This window comes from Panthera pardus, unplaced genomic scaffold, assembly GCF_024362965.1.
Source record: "Panthera pardus isolate Hobbes unplaced genomic scaffold, ASM2436296v1 HiC_scaffold_13, whole genome shotgun sequence".
Taxonomy (NCBI): domain Eukaryota; kingdom Metazoa; phylum Chordata; class Mammalia; order Carnivora; family Felidae; genus Panthera; species Panthera pardus.
In genome coordinates this window covers 90,251,254-90,259,467 of record NW_026526688.1, presented here as the reverse complement: position 1 = coordinate 90,259,467, position 8,214 = coordinate 90,251,254, and positions in this window count along the sequence as shown.

Sequence of the window (8,214 nt, the reverse complement as noted above, 5' to 3'; positions counted from 1 at the left end):
GCTATGTACTTGATATTTCCATACTTATATTCTCTAGGAACTTGAAAGTCCAAATGCTCAAAATCTAACTCATTATCACCTTTTCCAAAACATGCTTATCTTATGTTCTTTGTACAAATATCCATCAAAACATTCACACTAGAAAACTCAGAGTGACCCAAGACTCCTCCCAACCTCTCACCTCACACAGAGAATCGGTTGAAAAAAAAATTCATTAATTTTATTGCCGAATTTGCTCTATAGTCTGTTGTTATATCTCCACTGCAATTCTTTACATAACTATTTCAACAGTTGCCTTGTCTTCTAACACAATTATCACTTGACAGTTGTATCACATCCACTTTGTTACCAGTTGAGTAATAATAGAAAATATTTCTAGTGGGGCTTCGGCTCAGGTCATGATCCCAGGGTTCGTGGGTCAAGCCCCGCATCGGGCTCTGTGCTGATGGCTCAGAGCCTGGAGCCTGCTTCAGATTCCATGTCTCCCTCTCTCCCTCTTTTCCATTCATACTCTGACTCTCTCTCAAAAATAAATAAACATTAAAAAAATGTAAAAAAAGAAAGAAAATCTTTCTTGTGTGTTCATTTTTAAAAAAGGAAACTAAGAACACATAATTTTCCCTTTCTTATGTAGGATTATAAGACTTTACCAATGTACTGTTGTTATGTGTAAGCCTGTATTTTTGCATGATTGCAAAGACCTTTGTGCCATGGCACCAAATGGTTTTACCAGCATCCTGTGCTTTCAATCCACATCATTTTTGGCCTTTAGTCTGGCCTTCAATATATACTCATGTATGCCTCCCACAGTGTCTCTCCCGTTCTGGTATACAAATGTCCTTCTTATCCATGTGGGGAATACCTATGCATCCTGCAGGACGCAGCTCACCCTTAACTTTTTTTCATACGCCTTTGAAAACTATTGCTTTGAGTATAAACTTATGTGTTGTTTTACTTTCTACTGTAACCCCTTGTTTTAGCCTCTTCCTCTCTAATCTAAATTGTGAACTAGTTGAAGGCACAGATAATAGACAAAACCAATGTAAGAAGGTATAGGTAGTTAAAGACATAGTCTCTAGATTATAGTGATTGATGTCCACTACTGACCTCAGTATATACTAATTGGGTAACTTGGGGGATATTGCTAGACACCTTCAGATCTTAAATTCCTCATCTATAATATAGGAGAATTAATTAAAATCACCTTATAGGCCTGTAACATTGCTTGGTCTTACTACGTGAATTAGGCAGAAAATGTTTATTAATACAAGGTGCTTACTACAGAAGTAGTGACCTTTTTGTCATCTTCATTATTACAATGAATATTTTTTAAATTTCTAACACCTAATATAGTACCTATTAATAATAATAGCAACAGTAATAGTTTTACTGATCAGGAATGGTGTACCTGCTTTGTAACATTAACAAGTTGAATACTCAAAACCGTTTTCTGAGTTCTGTTTTATTACCAGTCCTATTTACAGCTGAAAAAGCCAAGGCATAGAGACTTAAGTTGTAGAGGATTTAAACTCAGACAAGCTCACTTCAGCACCATCGTAAATAATCACTATGTAGTTGAATGCCTCAATTGGGAACAAAATATTAGATTACGAATGAAGTTTTAATAAGACCAAAATTTGATTTACTTAAACCTAATACCTACACAAGTCATTACATTAAATGCTCAACTTGGATCTCAAATAGGAATTTAAGATAAAGAAGTAAACAGATTAACACACAGTGGTTAGTATGAGGTCTTTGTGACTGAGGACCTAGGGTGATTGGACACTTAGTGTACAAAGCAGGTGCCTTCTATGAAAGAAGAATCATCAAATTTGAAAAGCCGTTCTATTTTAGAAAATGAAATTTTTCAAAAACTTAAGTAAAAATTTTTAGAAATGATGTTTTGCCCATTCCAAAATTGAAAATGTTGTTTTAGTTGGGACGTAGCTTTATATTCTTGCATGTTTTCACTATATTAAAATTTATTTGGGTGAAATTCATTCAAAATATTTTTTTATTTTTTTCAAAATACTATTTTAAATTGACATGTTGACACATAATATTTGTAAAGGTAATTCTTCATTTTATGACTATATTTGAGATAGATCTATAATAATTTGTAAACCACATTCTTGCTTTTAAATGTCTTCCTTGATCTCTCAAGTCAGAAATGTGAAAGATTGTATTCTTTTCACAATTATGCATGTAGAGCTTGGGAAGGAAGAATAAACAGCCCGCCTAACCTAATCATCACTAGTTTTTAAAGGCTTTTACCACTTAAATGAAACACGAATAGTAATGTTTACAAATTTGGAATCTTTAAAAGCCGAATAATCGTCTATGAACTCTATCTTACACATTTACATGTAAAATTACCGACAGAGCTTTGTTGTACACCCAAGCTAATCTGTGAGTTTGTGAAACTGTGTGTGAAATCTCTCCCTCATTGTAGTATATGCATATAAGACTGCATGGTCCTGCAGTGTGGAGCAAGCTGGGGTGTAGTTTTATTGGCATATAATAAACACATTGCAGAGGAAAGAAAGAAAGAAAGAAAGAAAGAAAGAAAGAAAGAAAGAAAGAAAGAAAGAAAAAGAAAAAGAAAAAAAAAGTCGTAAGTTATAAGCATGCATCTTTTCTGATAGTGCGGATAGGAATGCTGGATTGTGAAATCTGGGATAATCCAATAATAATCCCATAGAAGATCTCCAATGGTGTCATGTTATCTAGATTGGCCCATTTGTTGAGCTGGAGCCTTATTTGAGATGAAGAAAAATATTTTTCTTTTCAACACTTGGTGCACTTTTCCTTTCTTTAATTCAGAAATTTATTCAAATGTTTGTTTATTTATTTCATAAATATATTTGAGTATCTGGTACATGCCAGGAAGTCTGCCTGAGCTATCCAATGCTGAATATGTCATGGTACCTGACTCTAGTTGTTCTTTACTTAACTTCATAAGAGAACAAACAGGTTACTTCAGAATGACAGGAGTAGTATTTTTGAAACTTTGTAAGAAATAATAATATTCAGCTTCTATCCAGTTTTTGTTGCTATCTTTTCCTTATTTTCTCTTCTGTTGCATTTTCCCTTTATCTGGATGGTTCTTGCAGTGTTAATGAACTATTATACAAGATAAAAGAATTGTCATTTTCCATCTGAAATTCTCCAAGTTTACATTTTTTGCTTGTTTCGAAGTTTTAGTTTAATTCCAGTTAGTTAACATACAGTGTTAATATTAGCTTCAGGCCAAAGTTTATATTTTAAACAATGTATTTTCAAGATGTGTACCTTTCTTTCTGCTCAATTTAAGTTGCATCTATTTCTGAGGATGGATCTCTCTAATATGGGTACCCTTTACCCTGGATTTTTTTCTTGAGGCAGTTTTAAGGACATTCTGGTACCTAGTGAAAAGATAAGGGCTTCTAAAGCAGCTATTGCAGAAAAAATCCTGTCCTTCTAAAGACTGTGCAAATTCTTTTCTTTCCTACTACAACAGTTAAAGGTTTTTATTATTTAACAATCTTGTTCCCACCACATCTAGGTTATAATAGAACAATTTATGAAAAGCATATAAAATAAGAATTTATGGATGAAAACAATATTGCTATTATACTACAGGGGTCAAAAACCTTAGTGATTATTTTAGTGTCATAGGGAAATATTAATATTTTGAACTAAATATAAGAAGGAAAATTAAAAATAGTTGTAATCAGATTTTATCAACGTATAATTAAATGTTATGAATTACCCTTGAAATTAAACAAAATGCAAAAAAAAAAAAGGTAGGTATATGCAGACACGAGATAAACTAAGAAAGTTTGCTTAATTAATTACTACTTGGCACTGTGTAAAGAAATAAAAATGAATCAGAGAACACTCTATTTAATAAGTAACAACTTTATAATTTGTACTAAAATGATAATTGGTATGTAAACTAAATATTTAGCATTTTTCTTACTTCCATCACATGCGATTATGCTTTTTAGTGATTTTTTGGCTATTATAACCTAATGTAAATTGACAAAAGATCAATAAATAACCACAGATATAAAACACTATCTTCTTAAAATGTTACCAAAATGTGTGCTGTGCCACATTTAAGAACTTTAAAGATGCAACTGACAATTAAAAAATCACTATGTAAATGTATCATTCTTACTAAGCAATTAATTACTTCCATTCTGTTTAACTGCAAATAAGAAATGCAAATCAGAAATAATTTGGCTTTACTCAGCTGCTTGAATATTTTTGTTTAAATGCTTTATTTTGTATATTGTTTTAAAGATCACCAGAAGTAAAAATAAATGTAACTAGAATAATATGTTCTGTGTTATTTAATGAACATAGAAGATAAGAACTAAAAAATCCATATGGTTTGAGAACAGTTTTTTTTTTATATTAATTGTTTAGAATGTTGGGTTTTCTTTTGTTTTGTTTTTGTTTTGTTTTGTTTTGTTTTTTACTTTTTCAGCTTTGAGAGAACTTGGTTGTTCTTGCTGTATTTCTTTCTCCTCCTTCTCATCACCTCCCACTTTCCCTCCTCATCACCTCCCACTTTCCCTCCCCTTAAGGAAGATTTGAGAAAGAATGGAAAGTCTCCAATCACCCCAAAGCTGTGCACTAGATTCCTACTCCTTCATGTGGGCTATTCAGTCATGTTGGCCTACTGCGGATTCAAACATTGCGTGACAGTTGTCAGCCTCTAGTTGTATAACCTTTCTCTTTAATAAAGAGCCTCGATCTGCTCACGTGAGGACATCCCACTGCCTTTAAGTGCCTAGCCCCTCACTTTCCTATAGAAAGCGTTCTCACTCATTCACACAATAAATGATATATACTCAATACCTGTTAAGTTTCAGGCACTCTTCTAGGTCATAGGTATAAAATAAGGAGCAGAATAGCATCCCTTTCTTCAGGTAATTAATATTTTTGTAGGTGGGGACAGAGAGCAAAAAAGTACGATTAAGCACATTAGAGATTGGATAAGCTGTCAGGGGCTTTCTGTGAAGATCATATATAAGGTGAAAATTAAATGGCAAGCAGAAGGAACCACATGATATTTATATTTTAGAAAGAAAGAGAGAACATGAGCAATGGATGGGGCAGGGACAGAGAGAGAGAGAGAGAGAGAGAATCTAAAGCAGGCTCTATGCCCAACACAGAGCCCAGTAAGGGGTTCAATCACAGGACCATAAGATCATGACCTGAGCTGAAATCAAGAGGCAGATAACTTAACCGACTGAGCTACCCAGGTTCCCCTCAAGTTTGGGAATTTTAAAGAAAAAGCTGTTAGGGAAGAAAAAGTGAGGGAAGGAAAGCTGGTGTGGCTGAAATTAAAAGAATGAGTGATGAATCATTAAAAGTGAATGTGGAGGGGTGCCTGGATGGCTCAGTTGGTTAAAGTATCTGACTCTTGATTTCGGCTCAGGTCATGATCCCAGGGTGGTGGGTTTGAGCCCCGCATTGAGCTCTGAACTGAGTGTGGGGCTTGCTTGAGATACTCTTTCTTCCTCTGCCCCTCTTCCCCACTCATTCTTTCACACTCTTTCTGTAAAAAAATAAAATAAGATAAAATAAGATAAAATAAGATAAAATAAGATAAAATAAAATAAAATAAAATAAAATAAAATAAAATAAAATAAAACCTTTAAAAAGGTGAATGTGAAAAAGAAGTATGGACACAACATATAGGACACAAACTCTAAGACAATGATAAAATAATTGCAGTGTTCCGGTTAGAGTTCAGAATTAGTTCCAAAAGGACTTCAGTGAAGCCCTCAGAGAATACCATCTCTTTTTTTTTTAGTGTATGTCAGGATGAAGGGAAAGTTTTAGCTTCCCAGTTACCTCCCTGCTGCATCACATACCTGTGCACACATTCACCTATACATGCATACACAGTGTAGCTGTTTATATACATAATATACATAGAAAGAGCCAGTATACATCTTGGACTACTAACACAGGAATTATTCTTCTGAAAAAGCCATGGGAACAATTTGCACTGAGGGGCTGATGCCACTTGCACTCACAAGCTTGCAAACACTGGATGAGCTATGTGTTATAACACAAACCAAGGTTGTTTTTTTGTGTTTTGTGTTTGTTCTTGTTTTGTTTTTTTTGTTTTTTTTGTTTTTCCCACAAAGTATTGCTGGTGTATCTGGTTCCAGATCTCAGGAGGGGAGGGGCTGGGTCTGTGTTCCACTCTTTATGTAGCTTAAGCACCCACCCCAACTCTAAAGTGTCCATCTTCCCAACTCTGGCTCACCTGGTCCTGCTAGATTTCTGTGTGCTCTCCTAGAATGCAATGAGCAGAGGGAGACCACTGCACCTGAAACCATTTATATGTATCAGTTCTAAGTGGGCCTGGTCGTACCTGGTCACTGCCCTGGTTTTTGCAATATTTGAGTGTTTAAGCAATGACTATTAAAACAGAAATATGTCCAGGTGGGATGATAACCTTCCATTCCGGATGGAATGGTCTACCTGGAGACCATTATTGATTTAGCAATAATTGTGACTATTGCAGGGTAAGTATACACAACAGATGTAGAAGAATATCAAAGAGAAATGGAAATATCTATTAACTTCTGGAAGTAGGAAGGCTTATTAGAAAGGGCCTTAAACTGGAGGTTGTAAAATGGGTGTTGAGCTCTCACCAAGGTCCTAAGTAACATCAGAAAATTCTTAAGTTTTGCGACTGTATTTCAATATTTCCACTGCATGATCAAGGCTAGAATTGAAGATGCTAAGTGCTTTGTCAAAGGTACAAAAGAATAAAGTGAGAAAAAAGAAGCCAGATCTCCTAACATCCAGAGTTTTTTTTTTCTTTTTTCCCCAATTTTCAGTAATCTTTTTCAGTGTTCTTTCTTGTATCATGCACTCACAGTTAAAGTTAGAGGTATAAAATGCTTATTATATTTTCAACTACATGAATGCTACCAGATATATGATTTACAAATGTTTTCTCCCATTGATAGGTAGCCTTTTGATTTTGTTGATGGTTTCCTTTGTTGTGCAGAAGCTCTTTAGTTTGATGTAGTCCCATTTGTTTATTTTTGTTTTTGTTTTCTCCACTTTTGGTATTTTTTGGTAATTTTTTAAGCAAATGGCATGTTTACTTACAGAACTCTTTACATATTCTACATAGATGAATGTCAAATAAGTTATATATGAACAATGTTTAATTATTGTTTTCATTGAAACTCCAGTCATATTGACTAGAAAGTGTTTATTTGTTGGGAGAACTCATGAAATTTCCATGAAAATATCCATGCCACCCTAACTATTTTCTAGCTTCCGCTGTAATGCACAGTCTGAATTGCTAATATGTCCACATATGATTTTCAGAAGATAACAAACTGAATCAATATTTTTTGAGTAATTTTTGTGCATATATATATAGTATTTTTAAATTACATTTTAATTTATTTTTAATTGTTTTGTGAAAAATGACATCCTTAGTTGATTAATTGGATACTTCCATTAGCTCTCTAAATCTGTGATTTGTTTACAGCTTCTGTGTGTATGGATTGTAGGTACATATGTGCATATGTCTTCATGTATGAAAATCTTCCTTCCAATTTCTGTTATGCTTGCCTTGCTCACAATGACTTTTTTCATCTGAAGGGAACTTTATGTTTGCAGGTATTTTCCCATTAATTCTGGGAAGGTTTTCTTTTTTGTTTATTTGGTATTTAAAATTATAATGGCATGATGTTAATATAAGTACCTCGTGTTTCCTTCCTCAACACATGAATTTAACTAATTATAAAAATTTTGTTAGTTATCTTGTCATCTTTAATAATTTGAAATGACATATTTATTATATACTGAATTATTAAATGAAGTTTTTCCAGGGGCGCCTGTGTGGCTCAGTTGGTTAAGCGTCCGACTTCAGCTCATGTCGTGGTCTCCTGGTTTGTGGGTTCAAGTCTCACGTCGGGCTCTGTGTGCACAGCTCAGAACCTGGAGCCAGCCTACGATGGTGGCCCTCTCTCTCTGTTCTTACTCTGCTTGCACTCTGTCTCTCTCTACCTCAAAAATAAGCATAAGAAACATTACTTTTTTTCCATTTCTTGATTTTCTTTTCTATTATACATAGCTGTCTGTTTATTCTTACATTTTACTGCCTTTTAGGTATTTACTTCCCTTGTTACACTTGCTTTGCATCTTAAGCCTCCCATGCCACAGACTGAATTCAATTCA